Below are 24,191 nucleotides of genomic sequence, written 5' to 3'. Positions count from 1 at the left end.
AATGGGTGGAAGATATAAACAGACATTTCTCCTAAGAAGACATCCAGATGGCCAACAAACACATGAAAAGATGCTCAACATCATTAATCATTAGAGAAATGCAAGTCAAAGCCACAATGAGGTATCACCTCACACCAGTCAGAATGGCCATCATCAAAACATCTAGAAACAATAAATGTTGGAGAGGATGTGGAGAAAAGGGAACTCTCCTGCACTGTTGCTGGGAATGTAAGTTGGTACAGCCACTATGGAAAACAGTTTGGAGGTTCCTTAAAAAACTAAAAATGGAACTACCATATGATCCAGTAATCCCACTCCTGGGCATATATCCTGAGAAAACCATAATCCAAAAAGAAACATGTACCATAATGTTCATTGCAGCACTATTTACAATAGCCAGGACATGGAAGTAACCTAAATGCCCATCAACAGATGAATGGATAAAGAAGATGTGGCACATGTATACAATGAAATATTACTCAGCCATAAAAAGGAATGAAGTGGAGCTATATGTAATGAGGTGGATAGACCTAGAGTCTGTCATACGGATTGAAGTAAGCCAGAAAGAGAAAAACAAATACTGTATGCTAACTCATATATACGGAATCTAAAAAAAAAAAAAAAATGTTACTGAGGAACCCAGTGACAGGGCAAGAATAAGGATGCAGATGCAGAGAATGGACTGGAGGACGTGGGGTTGGGGGGGTGGGGGGCGAAGGGGAAGCTGGGACGAAATGAGAGAGTAGCATAGACATATATACACTACCAACTGTAAAATAGATAGCTAGTGGGAAGTTGCTGTATAACAAAGGGAGATCAACTCGATGATGGGTTATGCCTTAGAGGGCCAGGACAGGGAGAGTGGGAGGGAGCTGTGGGAGGGAGGGGATATGGGGATATATGTATAAATACAGCTGATTCACTTTGGTGTACCTCAAAAGCTGGTACAAGAGTGTAAAGCAATTATATTCCAATAAAGAGCTTAAAAAAAAATAGTAGTCAAAGTCAGAGAAAGAGTAAGTTGAATGTTGTTGTTGGGGATAAAGGGAGGGACAAGTGCAGAATTAGGTTTTTTAAAATTTGTTTATTATTTATTGAAGTGTACAGTGTTGTGTTCATTTCTGCTGTACAGCAAAGTGAGTCAGTTATACATATACATACATTACTTTTAATATTCTTTTCCATTATGGTTTATCATAGATTATTGAATATAATTCTCTGTGCTGTACAGTAGAACCTTGTTTATTCATTCTATTTATAATAACTTGCAGCTGTTAACCTCAACCTCCCATTCCATCCCTCCCCCTTTGCTCTCCCCCTTGACAATCACAAGTTGTTCTCTATGTCCATGAGTTTTTTTCTGTTTCATGTATAAGTTTATTTGTGTCATATTTTAGATTCCACATATAAGTGATATCATATGATTTTTGTCTTTTTCTGGATAACTTCACTTAGTATGATAATCTCTAGTTACATTCATGTTGCTGCAAATGGAATTATTTAATTCTTTTTTATGGCTGAGTAGTATTCCATTGTAAATATATATACCACTTTATTCCATTCGTCTATTGATGGACAGTTAGGTTGTTTCCATGTCTTGACTATTGTCAATAGTGCTGATATGGACATAGGGGTACATGTATCTTTTTGAAATAGAGTGTTATCTTGATATATACCCAGGAGTAGGATTGCTGGATCATATAGTAATTCTATTTTTCAGTTTTCTGAGGAGCCTCCATACTGTTTTCCATAGTTACTGTACATTCCCACCAACAGTGTAGGAGCGTTCCCTTTTCTCCACATCCTCTCCAGCATTTGTTATTTGTAGAGTTTTTTTTTTTTTGTAGAATTTTTAATGATGCTCATTCTGACCAGTGTGATGCGGCACCTCATTGTAGTTTTGATGAATTAGTTTTTTTTTAGTTGAAGTGTAATTGATTTACAATATTGCGTTAGTTTTAGGTGTACCAAAGGGGGAGGGAGGAGGGATAAATTAGGAGTGTGGGATTAACAGATACATACTACCATATATAAAACAGATAAACAACAAGGATTTACAGTATAGCACAGGAAACTATTCACTATCTTGTAATAACCTATAATGGAAGAGAATTGTTTTTTTTAAAGCAGATTGTTTTATTTTTTTTAACTTTTTATTTTATATTGGAGTATAGTTGATCAACAATGTTGTGATAGTTTCAGGTATACAGCAAAGTGATTCAGTTATACATATACATGTATCTATTCTTTTTCAAATTCTTTTCCCATTTAGGTTGTTCCATAATATTGAGCAGAGTTCCATGTGTTATATGATAGGTCCTTGTTGGTTATCCATTTTAAATATAGCAGTGTATACATGTCAGTCCCAAACTTCCTAACTAGAGAATTGTTTTTTAATGAATATAGAGTTTCAGTTTTGCAAGATGAAAAAGTTCTGGAGATTGGTTGCACAATGGTGTGAATATACTTAACACTACTGAGTTGTGCAATTAACAGTGGTTAAGATGGTAAATTTTATGTTATGTGGGGGATGGGGTAGGAATGTGAGCTCTGCTACAACTCTACTGATTGAGTTAATAGGAGTTGGGGTTTCCCAAAGGAAAATCAGTGCTTTGTTACTTAAAGAAGGGGAATAAGATGTCGGGCAGTTATAAATAGCAGTTGTTTATTTTACAGTATCTTGGCAAAACATGCCCCAGATTTGAGTCACTTACAAACTCTTTGGGAATAGAAGATTGTTCAAGGGAGCAATTTTCTTCCTCATGTCTTCCTTCCAACCTTGGTCTATAAAAGAGGGATTTTTACCCCTTCATAAATATTGAATAGAGTTTATGCTCTTTTTTTCTACCTTTCACTCACTGTTTCTATCCAAGAGGAGTGACTTATATGTTTGGTGAACTTGGGGAAAAAAGATTATGTGTAGTTCAGACCTGCCTTCCCCCACCACGATGTGGCCATGTGGTAAATGCACTGAATCTAGGCCTCTTTGTTCTTTGTCTTGGTAGCAAGTCAGTAAAGTTTGATGTGGGGGAGGAGCAAAGTGACAGGTATTAAAATCCTATTTGTGGCCACAGATCCAGGCCACGTTCTCCAATCAAGCCTTAGCAACAATAAAGCTAATATTTTGGTCTCTGACTCCCTATCTATTTTGCATGGTTTTTTAAAAATATTTATTTATTTATTTATTTATTTATTTGGCTACACCGGGTCTTAGTTGTGGCATGCGGGATCTTCATCACAGTGTGCAGGATCTTTAGTTGAGGCATGCAGAGTTCTTAGTTGCAGCATGTGGGATCTAGTTCCTTGATCAGGGATCAAACCCAAGCCCCCTGCATTGGCGAGCATGACGTCTTCACCACTGGACCACCAGGGAAGTCCCCATATCTATTTTTCAAATATTTCTGAGTGTAGGTAGTTAAAAGGATGTGACCAATACCACTTGAATTGGTGTGCAGTGATAAGAAGTATACCAAGTTGGAAATCAGGTGACCTAGTTTTCCAGACCAGCAGGTAGGTCACTTCTCTTCTCTGGCATTCAGTTTTCTCATTTATAAAACAAGTGAGTGAGCTTTGGAGAGCTCTAAGGGTATCTCCAGATCTAGCATGTCATGATTGTCATTGGGCTATAAACTGAATCCTGAAGGAAATAAATGATTCACATTTTTAAAGAGAAGGAAGTGAAGAGTCGGGGAGGGGCTAGCAGGGATGAAAGCCTCAAAAGAAGAGTTAGCACGGTAAATACAAAGAATAGAAAGAGGCAGGGCTGATTGTCCAGCCCAGGCATTTGTAGACTGATTCACCTTGACAACCATTAAAGTTTATGCACGTAAAAGGATATAGAAGATTTAGATATAATCACATGTAGGAGGAGTTTCACTGATGCATGTCTTGAAAAATCTTCTACTGATCTGATGAGCTTTATGATCTGATCTTAATAAAGTTTCCAAGTAGGAAGATGAAAAATATCACTAAATATACTTTTAGATCGCCATCATTCCTATCTTAAAGAACAGCAAAAGAATGGGATCATGGACTAACCACTGTGATTACTTTTTTTGCCTGGATTTCTTGCCTAATAAACATAGTAAGTTTTTTCCTTCGGCTCCATTTCCTGAGTTTAACATTCATTATCTCTGGCCTCTCTCACCTTGTCCTATTTTTGATTCTGATTGCAGATCTAACATGTCACTGTTATCATTGGGCAATGTTAAGAAAGCAGAATAAAAGATATTATATATGTTATATATCATATATTATGATATATAATATATATCATAATATATTAATGATAATAATATAAATATAAATTTAATAAATAACTAAAATATTTATAAAAATATAAAAATAAATCATTAATATATTATAATATATAATGTATGCTCTCAGCTTATATTTCTTACTTAATTACTCAATTGCTGCACATAATAGCTCTGAGGAGCCCATTTGGGTAGATCACACTCATGCACCAGAAAAGCTGTGAATGTATTGATCATGTCTCATCATGTCTTCATATCTTCAGGCAAAAGCTCTGCCTTCCTAACCTAGAATCCTTCTGGCTGGTATCAGGGTATATTCACACACATCTTGTATGTTCGTCTTTAGTATTTTTTAATTATTGATTTATTGGATATAAGGAACTCTTACATGAGGCAATAGTCACCATTTGAAGGAGGAATAGTGGCAAGGAGGCATTTGTTCACCACCAGAACATATTTTTAAGTTGGGAGTTCTTTCTAGAAAAGGTAGCAGCTCACCACTGTAAGATGTGTGGACAGGAGGGCCTGACTTACTAGGTAGCCTGACCCAACACTAGAACACTTCCTAAGCTCCAGCCAAAACTATTTAAAAAAATTTTTTTATTGCAATTTAATTGATTTACAATGTTGTGTTAGTTTCAGGTGTACAGGAAAGTGAATCGGTTATACATATGTCCATTCTTTTTTAGATTCTTTTCCCATATAGGCCATTACAGAGTATTAAGTATAGTTCCCTATACTATACAGCAGGTCCTTGTTAGTTGTCTATTTTATATATAGTAGTGTGTATGTATGTCAGTCCCAATCTCTCAGTTTATCCCTCCCCACCTTTTCCCCCCAGTAACAATATATTTGTTTTCTACATCTATGACTCTACTTCTGTTTTGTAAATAGGCTCATTTGTACCATTTTTTTAGAGCCCACGTATGTTATATGATATTTGTCTTTCTCTGTCTGACTTATTTCACTCACTATGACAATCTCTAGGTCCATCCATGTTGCTACAAATGGCATTATTTCGGGGTTTTTTTTACGGCTGAGTAATATTCCATTGTATATATGTACCATATCTTCTTTATCCACTCTGTCAATGGACATTTAGGTTGCTTCCATGTCCTCCCAGCCAAAGCTATTATATCTTCATTATTTAGCATGATCCTGGGCTGTAGTCTTTGACAATCTTAGTGACTAGCACTCTCCCAGCCCCTTTCTGAAGAAATCAGCCCCAGGATTCTTTCTGCATAAAGTTGTAACAGCCTATGCCATACACATTGAGAGCAGCTAATCCTGGGAATAGAGTTAGCTCCAGCCATGATGTGTTGAACAAAAGATTTGCACATAATTAAGGATAACTTTATCTAAGACTGTTTGGCTTGAAACACTGCCTTATAATAGTGTTCTATAGTAAAAGTTACTGGTGACAAAAGCTAACATCTATAGAATGGACATGAAGAAGTCTATCTGCCCTTTTGTGGCTTTTTGTGAAACCTGGTCTTAGAGGTCCTGTAGATGTAGAGGAGGTAGAGAAGAAGAAGGAGTCTCTGAGGTTCTGAATGAAACCTGATAATCATCCAAGTCTAGGAATTACTGGGATCTAAAATGCTTCTGTGGATAAGTTCCTTTGAGAGGCAGTAGAGCATAAAGGTGGGATGTAGACTCAGGAGCCAAACTGCCTGTGTTTGAAGACTAACCCTGCCACTTAGTAGCTTATGTGATCTTATGTAAGTGGCATCAGCTCTCTGTACCCTAGTTTCTCCATCTGGAAAACAGAGATAATAATGGTATCTACCAGACTGAATTGTGAGGTTGTAACAAGTTAATATATGTTAACCCTTAGCACAATGGCTGGCACCTAGTAAGTGCTCAAAAAAACAAAATCTCTTAGTATTATTTTATTCTGGTTCTTAAATGAGGCAGAATAACTTTGTTGAGGTACTGTGTTTCTTTTCCCTCTATTTTCCCTTTCCTGTATTCTAAAGAGGACTCCAGGTTCTTTGTTCTCTCTTTCCTGGGGAGAGAGTAGGTTGGGTTTCAGGGCCTAAAGTCTGTCTTCCTAGCTTTTGTTTCCCTGGAATCCTGCGCCTATTGTAAGGATTATGTTCAAAGGAGAGGAAGGAAGTAGTTGATTTTAGAGGAGGTAGAAGGAGTATAATTTCTCCAAGCCTGTGGGAAGAACTGACGGCTGCTAGTTTGGGCGCAGTAAGGATCTGGGGCCACTTCCTGGCAGAACCCCTGGAGGTGATGTATTTGTGGTCAACCTTAGGAGGCTAGCTAGATTCTAGGTGCTGTGGCTTTCACCTGGGCATGGGAGAAGTGGGACTGCTTCCTTTTCTAGTACCATGCAGACTTGGACTAAAAAGCACTTGCCACACAAATCTCCTGTTTGTGTGATCCTCAGGAGGGAAGAGAGCTCCAGGAAGAGACCAAAATTTAATCTTTTGCCAGTCTGTAAGTGCAAAGATGTGGAGTTGAAATAAATTTGATTTAAAGAAAATAAAGAAATGTGATAGTTCTTGTATACCCAAGTTTGAGGAGTAGCAACCAAACCAATTATATAATAAACCATCATTACCAAAAGTACTTTAGTTTTTATAGGGTCTTTTTGTCATATTAGAGCGACTAAATTATGTATAATTTTGTGCTCAGAAGTAAGTCACAAGGAAGAGATCCTTAGAGGGAATGAGAGGCTAGAGGGGTGGAGTGGGTAGCAGCGAGGATTTCCCCACTTGAAGTCATTGTTTGTAATGATGGAGTCATTAATAAAAGTTTCCTTCAGGACATTGGTAGAGACATGGATGGACCTAGAGACTGTCATACATAGTGAAGTATGTCAGAAAGAGAAAAACAAATGTATATTAACGCATATATGTGGAATATAGAAAAACGGTACAGATCAAGCGGTTTGCAAGGCAGAAATAGAGACATAGACGTAGGGAACAAACATATGGACACCAAGGGGGGAAAGTGGAGGGGGGAAGGGCGGGGGGTTGGAGTGGGATGAATTGGGAGATTGGCATTGCCATATATACATTACTAATAAGAAAAAAGTATCAAATTGTACACTTTAAATATATTCAGTTTATTGTATGTCAATTATATCTCAATAAAAGTTCTAAAATAAAAAAGAAAGTTTCCTTCAGAGTTAAGATCAGACTCTGGGGTACATAGCATCTGTCACTTTAGAGTACATATTAGTTTCCTAGGGCTGCTGTAACAAAGTACCATAAACTGGGTAGCTTAACACAATAGAAATTTATTCTCTCACAGTTCTGGAAGCTGGAAGTCTAAAATCAAGGTGTCATCAGGGCCATACTTTCTCTGAAACCTATGGGGGATAATTCTTTGTACCCTCTAGCTTCTGCTCTTTGCTGGTAATTTTGGTCTATCTCAGCTTATAGATGAATTGTTCCACTCGGCCTCCATCATCACTTCCATGAAGCTTCTTCACTGTAAGAGATGTTTTCTTCCTCTATACTGCTATGGCATCTAATTCTTATCTTTCTTGTGGTGTATATATTGTGGTATAGTTATTTATGATTATTTCTGTAGTAGGCAGCTTTTCAGTTGTCTGCTCAGACAACCAAATCTCTAAGTTGGAAATAACAGTCCAAAACAGCAGAGGAGAGTTCTGTCTGCCATATTCGTAGTACATGATTCTTGGCCCCTAATCATAGCTCATTTGATGATGGGTGGACAACTGACTAAACGGAATCGGTAAGCAACTCTCGCTAGGGAATTTGAATTTGAGATTCAGGGATTCTGGTGAGTCCTAGTGCTTTTGATTAAACTGAAGATATGTTAACCCAAGCATCGCTAGGACCAGCGGAAAGCTCAGAGAAACAAAGAAAGTTGTTCAGAACAAAGAAGAATGAAATAGATTTGCAGAGAAAAATGACTGTAGTGTTAGGAGAAACTACAAGGAAAAAATCAAGATGTTGGCATTTACTTACTTCCTGTTGCTTTCACCAAAGTTCTACAGGAGAGAAATTAACTCAAACTAGACCTGAGGAAGTCTGAAAGTAGATATAAAAAGAAATACAGCATTTCTAAGATAAGTACTTTCTGCCTATGGAGTGTAGTTTAAATTGAATGATTGTCCCATAATCTGGAGACTTACAGGACTGAAAAAAACCAAGGGCTTTTGTATCTCAAAACTGAAGCTGGAAAAATCAGTGGCAGAGAATGGCAGCCATAGCATTAGATACTTCCTCAAGTTGGCTGTTAAAAAATTCTCTGCCAGACCAAGATGAAGAACCTGTTGACAATGATCTAAATATGAACAATGTCTCATTAATCAAGGTTATTTTAGGGCTAGGGAAATGGATAGAGTGCAGACATGAATAGATAAAAAGGACAAATTTTATTTTTTTTTGATTTTTATTTTATTTTGAGATACTTTATTTTTTTATTTTTTCTAGGCTCTTTATTGGAATATAATTGCTTTACACTCTTGTACCAGCTTTTGAGGTACACCAAAGTGAATCAGCTGTATTTATACATATATCCCCATATCCCCTCCCTCCCACAGCTCCCTCCCACTCTCCCTGTCCTGGCCCTCTAAGGCATAACCCATCATCGAGTTGATCTCCCTTTGTTATACAGCAACTTCCCACTAGCTATCTATTTTACAGTTGGTAGTGTATATATGTCTATGCTACTCTCTCATTTCGTCCCAGCTTCCCCTTCGCCCCCCACCCCCCCAACCCCACGTCCTCCAGTCCATTCTCTGCATCTGCATCCTTATTCTTGCCCTGTCACTGGGTTCCTCAGTAACATTTTTTTTTTTTTTTTTAGATTCCGTATATATGAGTTAGCATACAGTATTTGTTTTTCTCTTTCTGGCTTACTTCAATCCGTATGACAGACTCTAGGTCTATCCACCTCATTACATATAGCTCCACTTCATTCCTTTTTATGGCTGAGTAATATTTCATTGTATACATGTGCCACATCTTCTTTATCCATTCATCTGTTGATGGGCATTTAGGTTACTTCCATGTCCTGGCTATTGTAAATAGTGCTGCAATGAACATTATGGTACATGTTTCTTTTTGGATTATGGTTTTCTCAGGATATATGCCCAGGAGTGGGATTACTGGATCATATGGTAGTTCCATTTTTAGTTTTTTAAGGAACCTCCAAACTGTTTTCCATAGTGGCTGTACCAACTTACATTCCCAGCAACAGTGCAGGAGAGTTCCCTTTTCTCCACACCCTCTCCAACATTTATTGTTTCTAGATGTTTTGATGATGGCCATTCTGACTGGTGTGAGGTGATACCTCATTGTGGCTTTGACTTGCATTTCTCTAATGATTAGTGATGTTGAGCATCTTTTCATGTGTTTGTTGGCCATCTGGATGTCTTCTTAGGAGAAATGTCTGTTTATATCTTCCACCCATTTGTGGATTGGGTTATTTGCTTTTTTGGTATTAAGCGGCATGAGCTGCTTGTATATTTTGGAGATTAATCCATTGTCCGTTGCTTCGTTGCCAAGTATTTTCTCCCATTCTGAGGGCTGTCATCTTGTCTTGTTTATGGTTTGTTTCGCCGTGCGAAAGCTTTTAAGTTTCATGAGGTCCCATTTGTTTATTCTTGATTTTATTTTCATTATTCTAGGAGGTGGGTCCAAAAGGATCTTGCTTTGATGTATGTCATAGTGTTCTGCCTATGTTTTCCTCTGGGAGTTTTATAGTGTCTGGCCTTACATGTAGGTCTTTAATCCATTTTGAGTTTATTTTTGTGTAGGGTGTTGGGAAGTGTTCTAATTTCATTCTTTTACATGTAGCTGTCCAATTTTTCCAGCCCCACTTATTGAAGAGGCTGTCTTTTTTCCATTGTATATTCTTGCCTCCTTTGTCAAAGATAAGGTGCCCATACGTGCTTGGGTTTACCTCTGGGTTCTCTATTCTGTTCCATTGATCTTCCTATCTATTTTTGTGCCAGTACCATACTGTCTTGATCACTGTGGGCTTGTAGTATAGTTTGAAGTCAGGAAGCCTACTTCCACCAGCTGCATCTTTCCTTCTCAAGATTGCTTTGGCTATTCGGGGTCCTTTGCGTTTCCATACAAATTGTAAGATTTCTTGTTCTAGTTCTGTGAAAAATGCCATTGGCAATTTGATAGGGATTGCGTTGAATCTGTAAGTTGCTTTGGGTAGTATAGTCATTTTCACAATGTTGATTCTTCCAATCCAAGAACATGGTATGTCTCTCCATCTGCTTGTATTGTCTTTGATCTCTTTCATCAGTGTCTTATAGTTTTCTGCATACAGGTCTTTTGTCTCCTTAGGCAGGTTTATTCCTAGGTATTTTATTCTTTTTGTTGCAATGGTAAATGGGAGAGTTTCCTTCACTTCTCTTTCTGCTCTTTCGTTGTTAGTGTATAGGAATGCAAGAGATTTCTGTGCAATAATTTTGTATCCTGCCACTTTACTAAATTCATTGATTAGTGCCAGCAGTTTTCTGGTAGCATCTTTAGGGTTTTCTATGTATAATATTATGTCATCTGCAAAGAGTGACAATTTTCCTTCTTCTTTTCCAATTTGGATTCCTTTTATTTCATTTTCTTCTCTGATTGCTGTGGCTAAACCCTCCAAAACTATATTGAATAGTAAGGGTGAGAGTGGACACCCTTGTCTTGTTCCTGTTCTTCGAGGGAATGCTTTCAGTTTTTCCCCATTGAGAACGATGTTGGCTTTTGGTTTCTCATATATGGCTTTTATTATGTTGAGGTAATTTCCTTCTATGCCCACTTTCTGGAGAGTTTTCCTCATAAATGGATGTTGAATTTTGTCAGAAGCTTTTTCCACATCTATTGAGATGATCATATGGTTTTTATCCTTCAGTTGGTTGATATGATGTATCACATTGATTGATTTGCATACATTGAAGAATCCTTGCATCCCAGGGGATAGACCCCACTTGATCATGGTGTATGATCTTTTTAGTGTGCTGTTGGATTCTGTTAGATAGTATTTGGTTGAGGATTTTTGCATCTATATTCATCAGTGATATTGGCCTATAATTTTCTTTTTTTGTGACATCTTTGCCTAGTTTGGATATCAGGGTGATGGTGGCCTCGTGGAATGAGTTTGGGAGTGTTCCTCCTTTTGCTATAGTTTGGAAGATTTTGAGAAGGATAGGTGTTAGCTCTTCTCTAAATGTTTGATAGAATTCGCCTGTGAAGCCATCTGGCCCTGGGCTTTTGTTTGTTGGGAGATTTTTAATCACAGTCTCAATTTCCGTACTTGTGATTGGTCTGTTCATGTTTTCTATTTCTTTCTGGTTCAGTCTTGGAAGATTGTATTTTTCTAAGAATTTATCCATTTCTTCCAGGTTATCCAATGTATTGGCATATAGTTGCTTGTAGTAGTCTCTCGTGATCTTTTGTATTTCTGCTGTGTCTGTTGTTACTTCTCCTTTTTCATTTCTAATTCTGTTGATTTGTGTCTTCTCCCTTTTTTTCCTGATGAGTCTGGCTAATGGTTTATCAACTTTGTTTACCTTCTCAAAGAACCAGCTTTTAGTTTTATGGATCTTTGCTATTGTTTCCTTCATTTCTTTTTCATTTATTTCTGATCTGATCTTTATGATTTCTTTCCTTCTGCTCACTTTGGGGTTTTTTGTTCTTCTTTCTCTAATTGTTTCAGGTGTAAGGTTAGGTTGTTTATTCGATATTTTTCTTGTTTCTTGAGGTAAGACTGTATTGCTATAAACTTCCCTCTTAGAAATGCTTTTGCTGCGTCCCATAGGTTTTGGGTTGTTGTGTTTTCATTGTCATTTGTTTCTAGGTATTTTTTGATTTCCTCTTTGATTTCTTCAGTGATTTCTTGGTTGTTTAATAGTATATTGTTTAGCCTCCATGTGTTTGTACTTTTTACAGTTTTTTTCAGGTAATTGATATCTAGTCTCATGGTGTTGTGGTCAGAGAAGATGCTTGATATGATTTCAGTTTTCCTGAATTTACCAAGGCTTGATTTGTGACCCAAGATGTGATCTATCCTGGAGATTGTTCCACGTGCACTTCAGAAGAAAGTGTATTCTGTCGTTTTTGGATGGAATGTCCTATAAATATCCATTAAGTCGAGATGGTCTAATGTGTCATTTAAAGCTTGTGTGTCCTCATTTATTTTCTGTTTGGATGATCTGTCCATTGATGTAAGTGGGGTGTTAAAGTCTCCTACTATTATTGTGTTACTGTCGATGTCCCCTTTTATGGCTGTTAGCATTTGCCTTATGTATTGAGGTGCTCCTATGTTGGGTGCGTAGATATTTACGATTGTTATGTGCTCTTCTTGGATTGATCCCTTGATCACTATGGAGTGTCCTTCCTTGTCTCTTGTAATAGTCTTTACTTTAAAGTCTAATTTGTCTGATATGAGTATTGCTACTCCAGCTTTCTTTTGACTTCCATTTGCATGGAATATCTTTTTCCATCTCCTTACTTTCAGTCTATATGTGTCCCTTGGTGTGAAGTGGGTTTCTTGTAGGCAGCATATAGAAGGGTCTTGTTTTTGTATCCATTCAGCCAGTCTGTGTCTTTTGGTTGGAGCATTTAATCCACTTACATTTAAGGTGATTATTGACATGTGTGTTCCTATTACCATTTTCCTAATTGTTTTGGGTTTGTTTTTGTAGGACTTTCCTTCTCTTGTGTTTCCTACTTAGAAAAGTTCCTTTAGCTATTGTGGTAAGGCTGGTTTGGTGGTGCTGAATTCTCTTAACTTTTGCTTGTCTGTACAACTTTTGATTTCACCATTGGATCCGAATGAGATTCTTGCTGGGTAGAGTATTCTTGGCTGTAGGTTTTTCTCTTTCAGGACTTTCAGTGTATCCTGCCACTCCCTTCTGTCCTGCAGGGTTTCTGCAGAAAGATCAGCTGTTATCCTTATGGGTTTTCCCTTGTATGTTATTTGTTGCTTTTCTCTTGCTGCTTTTAATATTTTTTCTTTGTGTTTAATTGTCGTTAGTTTGATTAATATGTGCCTCGGTGTATTTCTCCTTGGGTGTATTCTGTATGGGAGTCTCTGGGCTTCTTGGACTTGATTAATTATTTCCTTTCCCATGTTGGGGAAGTTTTGCACTATAACCTCTTCAAATATTTTCTCAGACCTTTTCTTTTTTTCTTCTTCTTCTGGGATGCCTGTGATTCAAATGTTGGTGAGCTTACTGTTGTCACCAAGGTCTCTGAGACTGTCTTCCATTCTTTTTATTCTTTTTACTTTTTTCTGCTCTGTCGCAGTTATTTCCCCCATTCTATCTTCCAACTCAGTTATTCATTCTTCTGCCTCAGTTATTCTGCGGTTTATACCATCTAGAGTTTTTTTAATTTCGGTTATTTTGTTGTCCATTACTGTTTGTTTGCTCTTTAGTTCTTCTGAGTCCTTATTAACTGTTACTTGTATTTTCTCTATTTTGTTATTGAGATTTTGGATCATTTTTACTACCATTACTCTGAATTCTTTTTCAGGCAATTTTCCTATTTCCTCTTCATTGATTTGGTCTTGTGGGTTTTTTTCCTTGCTCCTTTGCCTGCATGGTCTTTCTTTGTTTTCTCATTTTGTCTAATTTATAGGATTTCCTTTCTCCTTTCCCTATGCTGCCTGGTAGTAATTCCTCTTGTTTCTGCTCTCTGCCCCCTGTGGTGAGGTTTGTCCAGTGTCTTGAGTAGGCCAAGCACCTACTTTTACCAAAAGGACAGGCAATGTTTCAGATGCATCTTAAAAGAAAGGGGAAGATTAGCTGTGCCTCCCCTACCCTAAGGTTAATTGAGGGACTAGGGGACCTCAGCAGTCTTCGGGCTTGTTGCTAAACTTAAGACAGAAATTTCTAGGCTAGTGTGAAGATTCAAGAATGTGAGTTGATGACAACTCTTCCTTTGTCTGCCAACCCATGAAAGAGAATTTAAATCAAATCTATTATGGTAGAGGATAGAATTTTAATTACCTACCCCAACATGTATTCTCTCCTTCTTTAGTAACAGATTCTAGTTTTTATCTGGGCATATTGCCATTTGGAATGAAAAACTAGATAATATTTCCTTATGTCTTACTTATGTAAGGCCATGCCTTCAAGTTCTGGTCATTAAGGCATAAGCAATGGTGTTTTGTGGGGCTTCTGAGAAATCTCCTTAGAAGGGAGGAGGCTTTCCCTTCTTCACGTTTCCCTGTACTACTCCCTGGAATGTGGATATGATAGCTGGAGTTCTCTCAGCCATCTTTGGCCATGAGGATGACAGCCATACCCTAAGGGATAGTGGAACAGAGAGCTAAAGGGAAGGTGTGTACTTCATACCAGCTCTGGACAATTTACCTCCAGACTTATGAAAGAAAGAAACAAACTGTAATCTTGAGTAGGACACTGTTTTTTGGGTTTTTATCTTATAGGAAACCAATTTAATTATAAGTGATATGTCTACTAATTTTAAGGAAGTGCATTGCCAGACAAAAGTGAAGCCTGGCCAAAACAAACAAACAAAAAACCAAAACCAAACAAACAAGCAAAAACCCAAAGGCCTGTGATTTTTCAGCTCCTAATGAATTCCCAAGTCACTGAACTCGCATCTAGAGAAAATGAGTTGCAGGAATGGTACAATCTCCAGAAGGGTAAACCTTCCCAGTGCCCCTTTCAGAAGTAGCCAAGTAGGAAAATGAACAAGGCAGATACATTGAGAGAGAGAACAGAATCAAGACATCCAGCTGGGTTGAACAATAACTCACTCTATTGCCAAGTCAAGGAGCTCTTACTATTCATGTATATGGTACATAAATTGACATGATATTGATTAGTAATCTTTGTATATTGTATCAATTTTTTTCCATTTCCAAATAGGAGGTTTTATTTAGTTCATCCTGTTTTCCCTCCACTATTGGATGTTGGATGTTTTGGATGGTGTAAAATGTCTCATTTACTTATAGATGTGAGACCATGGGAAGCTACGTCAAGACCCGCCCAAGAGAACTGAGTTTGGATTGTCTCTCTGTATAGAAGGCATGAGTACATTTTCATTTATATGTGGTATGATGGCATTATATTAGTTGAAAATCTTTTGTAAATTATGTGGGCTATCACGTTCTTATATTGTTTTTGTCTGTCCACCATACATTCCCCATCGTTCTGGGAACAGCATTCTGGTTTTCCTCTAAAGAACCAGCTCTCTCTCTCTCTCTCAATCCACAGGTTTGAGCAGAGATGTCCCATACCCTGCTTCAGAGAGTAGGTGCATAAACTCTAACCTTGCCAATTAGATTGTTATAATCCCTGGCTTCAAGAATGGGCATGTGATCTAAGCTGGTATAATCACATGTCCAAAACTAGGCCAGTGAAACAGCCCTTGGAATTATAGTGGAACTATTGGGAACAATGCACTCTCTTCTTCTGGATTGCTATTCTAGTGAGATCTAAGTGTGGACCTCCCAGTGATAAACACAGAGCTTGAGCACCAGCATACAGCTGTGCATGAAATGAAACCACCCATGGACTTTTCAACTCTTTGACATAATACATGCCATCCTTTCTTAGAGCAGTTTATTTTGAATTCTATTACTTATAATCAGAACTCTGACAAATAGACACCCATATCCTTATAATGCACCCTTGCCCCCATTATACTTATGCTAAGAATCATTTACTGATAGTAGGTTGTGGTTTTTTCTCAGGGCTATTGGTATTTTCCCCTTCCCTATTTATTCTTCCTTGTCTGATCTGCTTTTAAGCTACATGTGAGAAGCTAACTCCCATCCTGTTTGTTGATGCTGCTTGTTTTTAAGCATTGCCTTGTGTAAAGAACTATTCTGGATAGTTCTAAGGGGAGAAGGAATAGAGGTGAAGGCTTGGAGATAGAAAAGACAGAGAAGGCAAAGTGGGAGAGAGGTTTGGAAAACTTCATGGGAGACCTAGAAGACCAAACAGAAAGAAGGGCATTCAATTAGGAAGCTACTGCCATTTTGTTGTGCACCCTGTACCCTTTCAGTGCTCCGGGGCACATGGCAGAACCTCAGAAGGAAATGACTGGGTGGTACAATGAGGGAGGCTCATCCCTAGGAACTGTGGTTCCCAGTCTTGCAAGTTGGAATCTTGTGTCCAAGCTTAGAATAGAAGTAGCAGTGTCATCTGCTTTCTTTTTGTAATTGTGGAAAAAATACACATAACATAAAATTTACCATCTTAAGATGAATAAAGAAAAAGTGATATGTATATACGTGTGTGTGTGTGTGTGTATATATATACACACACACACACACATATAATGGAATATTATTCAGCCATAAAAAAGAAGGAAATCCTGCCATTTGCAGCAACATGGATGGACCTCAAGGGCATTGTGCTACGTGAGATAAGCCAGACAGAGGAAGACAATGTATGATCTCACATATATGTGTAATCTGAGTATATTGAACTCATAGAAGCAGAGAGTAGAATGGTGGTAGCCAGGGGCTGAGTGGTGGGGAAAATGGGAAGATGTTGGTCAAAGGGTACAAACTTCCAGTTATAAGAAGAATAAGTTCTGGGGAGCTAATGTACAACATAGTGACTGTAGTTAATACTGTATTGTATACGTGAAAGTTTCTTTGATAATAGAGCTTTAATGTTTTCACCATGACAATGATGGCAAAAAATAGCAGTTATGTGAGGTGAAGGATGTGTTAATTAACCTTATTGTGGTAAACATTTAGCAATATATATATGTGTATCAAATCATGACCTTGTACACCTTAAACTTACACATGCTATACATCAATTATACCTCAATAAAGCTGGAAAAAATTTACCATCTTAACCATTTTTAAGTGTACAGGTCAGTGGCATTTAAGTTCGTTCATATTATTGTGAAACTATCACCAGCATTCACTTCCAGAACTCTTTTCATCTTTCAAATCTGAAACTCTGTACTCATTAAACAATAATTCCCCAGTTCCTGGCAGTCACCATTCTACTTTCTATTTTTATGAGATTGACTACTCTAGGTACCTCATATAAGTAGAATCATACAGTATTTGTCCTTTCACGACTGGCTTATTTTACCTACTATAATGGCCTCAAAATTCATCCAAGTTGTAGCATGTGTCAGTATTTCCTTCCGTCTTAAGGTTGAGTTATATTTCATTGTATGGATATACCACATTTTGTTTATCCATTCATCCATGGTAACGCCTATTTTACTTTTTGTCTCTATGCATTTGCCTATTCTAAGACCTAATGTAAGTGGAATCATCCAGTATTTGCCTTTTGTGTCTGGCTTATTTCACTTAGCATAATGTTCTCAAGGTTCTTCCATGTTGTAGCATGTGTCAGAATTTCATTCCTTTTAATGGCAGGATGTATTCCATTGTACATATATACCATGTCTTATTTATCCATTCATCTGTTGATGATAATTGGATTGTTTTCACCTTTTGGCTGTTGTGAATAATGCTGCTAGGAACACTGGTATACAAGTTTCTCAGTCCCTGCTTTCAATTCTTTTGGGTTTATACCCAGGTGTGGAATTGCTGGTTCATGTGGCAATTCTATGTTTAAAGTTTTGAGAAACTGCCAAACTTTTTTCCAAAATGGCTATACCATTTTACATGGCTACCAGGAATGCAGAAGGATTCCAACTTCTCTACATCCTTAGCAACACTAGTGATTTTCCATTTTTAAAATTATAGTCATCATAGTGAGTGTGAAGTGGTATCTCATTGTAGTTTTTATTTGTATTTCTCTAAGATGATGTTGAGCATCTTTTCTTGTGTTTACTGGCCATTTGTATATCTTCTTTGGAGAAATACCTGTTCAAGTCCTTCCTTTGTCCATTTTTGAAATGAGTTATTTGGTTTTTTGTTGTTGAGTTGCATGATTCTACTTTTTAAATCACTATGCTAGGTGCTGGAAATATAGCAATGGTTAAGACACAGACTCTGTCCTCAAGAATCTCACAAACTAGTGGGAGAAGCAGACAATATTCTAATGCAGTGTGGTGAATCCGGTGATAATTATATGCTCAACGTATTATGAGAGTTTCAAAAAGGGTACACTAGTGGAGGTGGTAAACAGACGTGGAAGTTTTCCTGGGTGATATGCTGCTTAAACAGAATCTCAAAGGATGCTAACCAGGCAAAAAAGGGAAGGGGGTGCACATTCCAGGCAGAAAGGAAATGGTGAGCAATGGCTTGCAGGCATGGAACAGCAGGGCACGTGCTGGAAACTCCAAGCATTTCCCTGCTGTTGAAGTGGCTAGTTCAATGTAGGCAGTGGCAAGAGATGAGGCTAGAGATCTAGACAGGGACTGGATCATGCCAGATTTTGTAGGCTGTTGTAAGGTTATCTTGAGAGCTATGGGGAGTCATTCAGGGGTTTTAAGCAGAGGGGCTACATAGTGAAACGTGTTTTAGATCAGACCTTCCCAATCTTTTTTCATATTACATCATGGTATACGTAGCAGGATGAGATTTGTATGGTATTCTGAGACAGGTGTACTTGCAGCTGCATGCTGCTGGAGATGACAGGTCCAGGATTTAGCAGCCCCAGGCCCAACCCAGATGTCTCAAGAGCTAAGATTGGGAAGCTGTTTTAGATAGATCATTCTGACAGTCATGTGAAGAACAGACTGGAGGAAAACAACAGTGGAGGCAAGGTGCCAACCAGGTATAGTAGGAATAGAGAAAATAACTAGGAGATAGAACTGATGGGACTTGATAGATTAAAGATAGAGGGTGAGAAAGGAGGAGTCAAAAATGATTCCCAGGTTTCTTGTTTCTACCACTGGGTGGAGGAGCAGCATATTTAAGAGGGAAGATTATGATTTTAGGGGTGGATGTAAAGATTTGACTTACTTTTATATGACTGGCTGGGGATGCCCTGTAGATGGTCAAGATGTTCTTAATGGCTCTATCGGCTATGGAGAATTAAGCTGCATAGGCCAGGAATACAGTTCAGTGTGGAAATTCTTATGGGAATGACTATATCAGCGATCCACCTTCTTTGAAAAGTTTCCCAGCCCACAGCCTCAAAAAGACAACCTTTTGTATATATACTATGTAACTTCAAACTTTGTCCACAGCTGCATGCTATAGGGATAAACCTTTGACTCACCATTCAAATGATCTCTCATGAGAATCAGGCATTGGGGCCCCATGACTTAGTCAGTGTGGTGGGGAACCAAGCTTGAAGGTCAAATCGATCCATCATTCTCAAATTGTGTCCCCAGATTATCAGAATCATTTGACAACTTGTTAGAAATGCAAATTCTCATACCTTATTCCCTAGCTACTGAATCAGAGACTCTTGAATGGGTCCCAGTAATCTATGTTTTACAAACCTTCCTTCTGGTGCAGGCTATCATTGATAGAGACTCTTAGGATAAGACTGCCATTCTGGGAGTAACTGTATCAATCACCTAAGTGCTGATAAATAAGCAGACGAAGTTGGTTTGCAGAGAGAAGCAGGAGACTGAAGAGACAGACAGACAGATAGACACAGAGAGACAAAGAGAGGAGAAACAAGCTACCTGATAACTTCCCAGTAACATGAGTCCCAGTTGTTCTTCATGCAATTGGAGTGTATGAAATTTCCCTGTATCATTGCATAAATCCCTTTTATTTGAATGGGGTTTTCCTCTTTACAATAAAAATGCCCTGATTTCTTAGTTGATTAATTTTCCAAAAATCTATTGTGCATTTACTATGTGTACAAAACATCATAAAGGATAGCAAGGTCAACTAAACCTGGTTCTTGTCCTTCAGAAGCCCCGTTTAATGTAGGAGGAATATAGATAATGTTAGAAGCCCAGTAGCGGAGGTGGCTGCTGAGCTCTGAGATTACCTGGTAAGAACTAAATGAACAGATTTTCCTTTACTTACGATGGAGTTACATCCCCATAAACCCATTGGAAGTTGAAAATATCATAAGTTGAAAATGCATTTAATACACCAAACCTACCGAACATTGAAGCTTAGACCAGCCTACAGTAAATGTGTTCAGAATACCTACATTAGCCTGCAGTTGGGCCAAATCATCTAACACAAAGCTTATTTTATAATAAAGTGTGGAATAGCTCATGTAATTTCTTGAATACTGTGCTAAAGGTGAAAAACAGAATAGTCTTATGGGTCCAGAGTGGTTGTGTTTTGGATGTTTACCTGAGTGATCATGTGGCTGACTGGCATTGTAAGATCGAAAAATCGAAAGTCGGGGACCATCTGTAGTAGATGCATCTCAGTGGTATGTAGTAAGGCCAGAGAAAACTTCAAGGAAGAGGTCATAGTTGGTATATACCTTGAATGATGAGTGCAAAGAAGAGGAGGAGGAAGAGGGGAAGGTGTTCCAAATAGAGAGAAAAATAGCACAAAGATACGGGGGATACGGGTGGGAAATGGAGAGTGGTGTAAGGGCAAATACAGATTAAAAATGAGATGCTTAATTCTCCTTGTTGAAAATAAGGGAGGAGTCTTCTCCCATTTCTTTCCAAATTTCTTTCCCTGTCCCTTTCAAATGAATGTAAATCTCTATAATGGCTAAATAAGCCTCTCAATAGTCTCACAACTCTGCAATGTTTCCTCGAGGACCTGGGAGCCATCTCTTTGAAATGCAAACATCAAGGAAGATAGAGCCCCATCTCTCAGTTCCTGTGGGTGTTTAGGAGCCTAACTTCTCTGGGCACTTTGCCCAATTTGCAAAACTATCTCCTGTGGTAAAGATATAAGTTTGTTTCGCCTACAGATAAAGTCAACGCAGGTGGTCTCTCCAGTGGATGAGAAAGTTAGGACAAACTCTGAACCACCACAGGTGCTGTCAAGTCCTCTTAGTGGAGGACTAGTTATTGTTTATCCTGAAAACACGTATGGAGTGGGTTGTATCTGTTTGACTACATAAGAGGGGTGAGATTCCTTTCTGTCTCTGCAGTCACTTAGTGGGTTGCCTCTGATGCTCATCCCATTCCACTTAAATGTTTTTTCAATAATAAAAATGTTTTCTTTCACGACTACCTTTGTGGAGAAGATTTGGGGGTTGGAGGATCTCATTTTTTCAATCTCCCCAACAGGGTTTTGTCTGTCTGGAATATACAGGTTACAGAGGCAGGGGAGAGATGAAACGAGAGGGCGAGCTATGGGAGAATTTCAGTCAGGGAAATGCAGTAATGCTCCACCTTAGAAAAATGACTCTGGCAGTAATGTATAGGGTGGGTTGGAAGGGAGAAGGGTCTAGTGTCATAGCACTGCACGTGGACATAATAATAATTGAAAAATACTAGTTAAGGGCTTTCTTGGTGTGTTGTTACTCAAAAGTTATTCTTGGACTGACTTTTCCCTAAGCCCCCTACCAATATCTGGATTTGTGTGTGTGTGTGTGTGTGTGTGTGTGTGTGTGTATATATATATATATATATATATATATATATATATTTTTTTTACCACAGGGACATTTTTCCAGGATGTGGAGACTAGTGGACAATAGTTGCCATGTAGCTGCATGTCTGATGCTCCTTGGCCGTTTTTCGTCAATGGTTTGGGTGCTCCTCTGGCCCCACAATCTCCTCCCAATGACTCTTGAGGTCCCAAGCATCTTCAGGATCTAGACTACCTCTGATGATTTCCATCAGGAGAAGGGAGTTGCTTATTGCAGTGGTCTCTACCATTGGCTGGTGCTGTTTATATTCAGTGAGGTCCTGTACACCAGCCAAACTGAGGTGTGCCGGTTAGGTCAAATGCCTCATTTATTGGCAACCCCTGCTGGAAGCCCCCAATTGTGACCATTGATTGCCTGGATTCATGTGCGTTCAGGCTTTCCTAGTATAACAACCCATAAATGGATTTCTTTCACCTGGGACTTTGTAAACAGAAATTGAGAAGAATCAAAACACTGTGAATGAGCTACATGTACATTTATTAAATAGTTAACAAAGGCACATTAACAACCACTTACAATACGTATCTATATATATATATAATTAACACAGATATGATTCTCTCTTAACTGCCAATTTCCCCAACAAAGAACTGTTCAACTCTTCAGGTCATGAAGGCTAAAGGCAAAGTCTCAGTCCCGACCCTATTCTTTCCCACCCTCTTTGTGAGAACTACATTGATCCTCAATGGGTTGACCATCATTTTCTGTAGCCAAAATGTCTCTAGAAGCATACTGACTGCAGAGACTCCTCAGGTCTGCATTCTTAGGGCCAGTACCTAAACAGGCTGTCTGCTTTAACAGGTGCTGTTGCTACTGCTTGCTGCTATTCATCCAGTTACTCTATGATTTTTCACCAATTTTTCTCTTTGCACTTGGACATGCATGCTGTGCTGTGAATCACTTATGGGGTGAAACCTCCTTCTCTCTCATCAGGGAAATCTCTGATTTTTCTTGCCTCTGTTTTGCCCTGGATGTCCTGCCTGCCTCTGCACTGTCCTTTGTTTACATGTAAAACACGAAAATGCTGGGCTGATCAGAACTTCTTTCTCATACCAATTTCTGCATCCGCTTTGGAATGGGGCATTTATTTCAAAGGACAGGAATCAAATCTCCTGTTCCTCTCACAAACCTTACCCTTCTGTCAGGGTGGGTGCCCTTCCTATCACTGGAGCTCTTGGATTTTGTTCCTTGGATTCCCACTGTCCTCCTGCTGAAGGGAGAAGTTGTAAGTCCAGGCATCGAAAGGAAAAGCTGGGAGGGCTTGGCTGAATGGACACTTCTAGTACAGGAAAGAGTCAAGCAAAAAGTCAGAGTATGTGTGTCTATCTGTTGGATATTAGCAAGTACAGGCATGAGGCTACTCCGGAAATGTGATCATTCATCAGGCCCATCACTCTGTTATGCTCTTTACTACAGAGGTGGACCTTGGGGGTGGATTCAGGTCTGTGGAATTTGGGGATGTTCAGGATCAAGTCAGTATTTTAGGTTCATTATTGTTTCATAACTTTCCCGACAATAACAAAATTACGGGAGTCTTCCTTTTTTGGCCTTGAGGTGGTGAATGACTGTACCACCACCCACCCATAGGAATTTGGTTGCTGGTTAAACACTGTGATTCAAGTGCCCAGATTTTTACTTCAATAAAACATTTCTCTCTCATCTATGCATGTGGCCATCTGATATCTGACCACAGGAGAGTCATGCTTTTTTAAATACAAACACTCCCAGGAGGGGCCGCACATGAAGCACGGCCGGTCTCTAACACCTTAGTGTGATTTGTCTCTCAGATCTCAGCCATGAACTGCTCTCCCTAGCCTGAAATGCCCACCAGGGAAGTTCTGAAGGAAAAAATCCATCATCTACCTGGAGAAGCAGGCCTGATAAGTTGCTACCATGGGGCTTCTAGAAGGCCAGAGGCCAGCACAGGGGATGAGAAAAGGAGGGGCTTAAAAGAGTGTTGGGAAAAGGTTGAAAAGTGCCATGGTAAACTCGGTTAACATCTGGTTTTGCTCCTGGGTCAACTTTCTTCTGACCAATAGAAACTGCATTTTGATGATGGTCGAGAATGCCTGCCCTGAGGTCTTCCTTCTATATCATTCAGCAGCTTCAAAGAGAGAGACATTAGCTGAATTCTTTAGAGGCCAAAGACCTCTTGTAAATGTCTATATACTGAACTGGTTTTAGTGCTGGAATTATCAGCATCACAGAAACATATCAAACACATCAAAGGGCTCAAAGTCAGCTTATCAGGAAATGCCACAGTGGGAACCACACTTAGAAACAGTCAAGCAGGGCACAAGGGGCAAGGGAGCTAGTAGCTCCGTGTGATTCAGCTGATACTGGACAAGGACCCAACCTCCTCCCTGGCCCTTTTCACCGTTCTGGACATGTGAATGATACTTTACTCTGTCACAACCTCTCATCCAAAGTCTCTTCACCTCAGTTTTCTATCAGTCTGACTACTGAACAGTGGCAATGTGCAGAAATTCCTGATTAGTGTTTTTAAGTATTTACAAATCTGACCAAATAAAGTATTACCAAGTTACATT

The 24,191-nt window shown here is 38.8% G+C and overlaps 1 protein-coding gene across 1 annotated transcript in view; it reads right to left on the bottom strand.

Annotated features, from left to right (window-relative positions):
- Window positions 1–24,191, bottom strand: part of MBNL3 (muscleblind like splicing regulator 3) — a 243,423-nt gene that overhangs the window by 102,751 nt on the left and 116,481 nt on the right. The window lies entirely within an intron of this gene.

The sequence above is a fragment of the Hippopotamus amphibius genome, chromosome X (assembly GCF_030028045.1).
Source record: "Hippopotamus amphibius kiboko isolate mHipAmp2 chromosome X, mHipAmp2.hap2, whole genome shotgun sequence".
Taxonomy (NCBI): domain Eukaryota; kingdom Metazoa; phylum Chordata; class Mammalia; order Artiodactyla; family Hippopotamidae; genus Hippopotamus; species Hippopotamus amphibius.
This window is presented reverse-complemented; position numbering and strand designations above follow the sequence as displayed.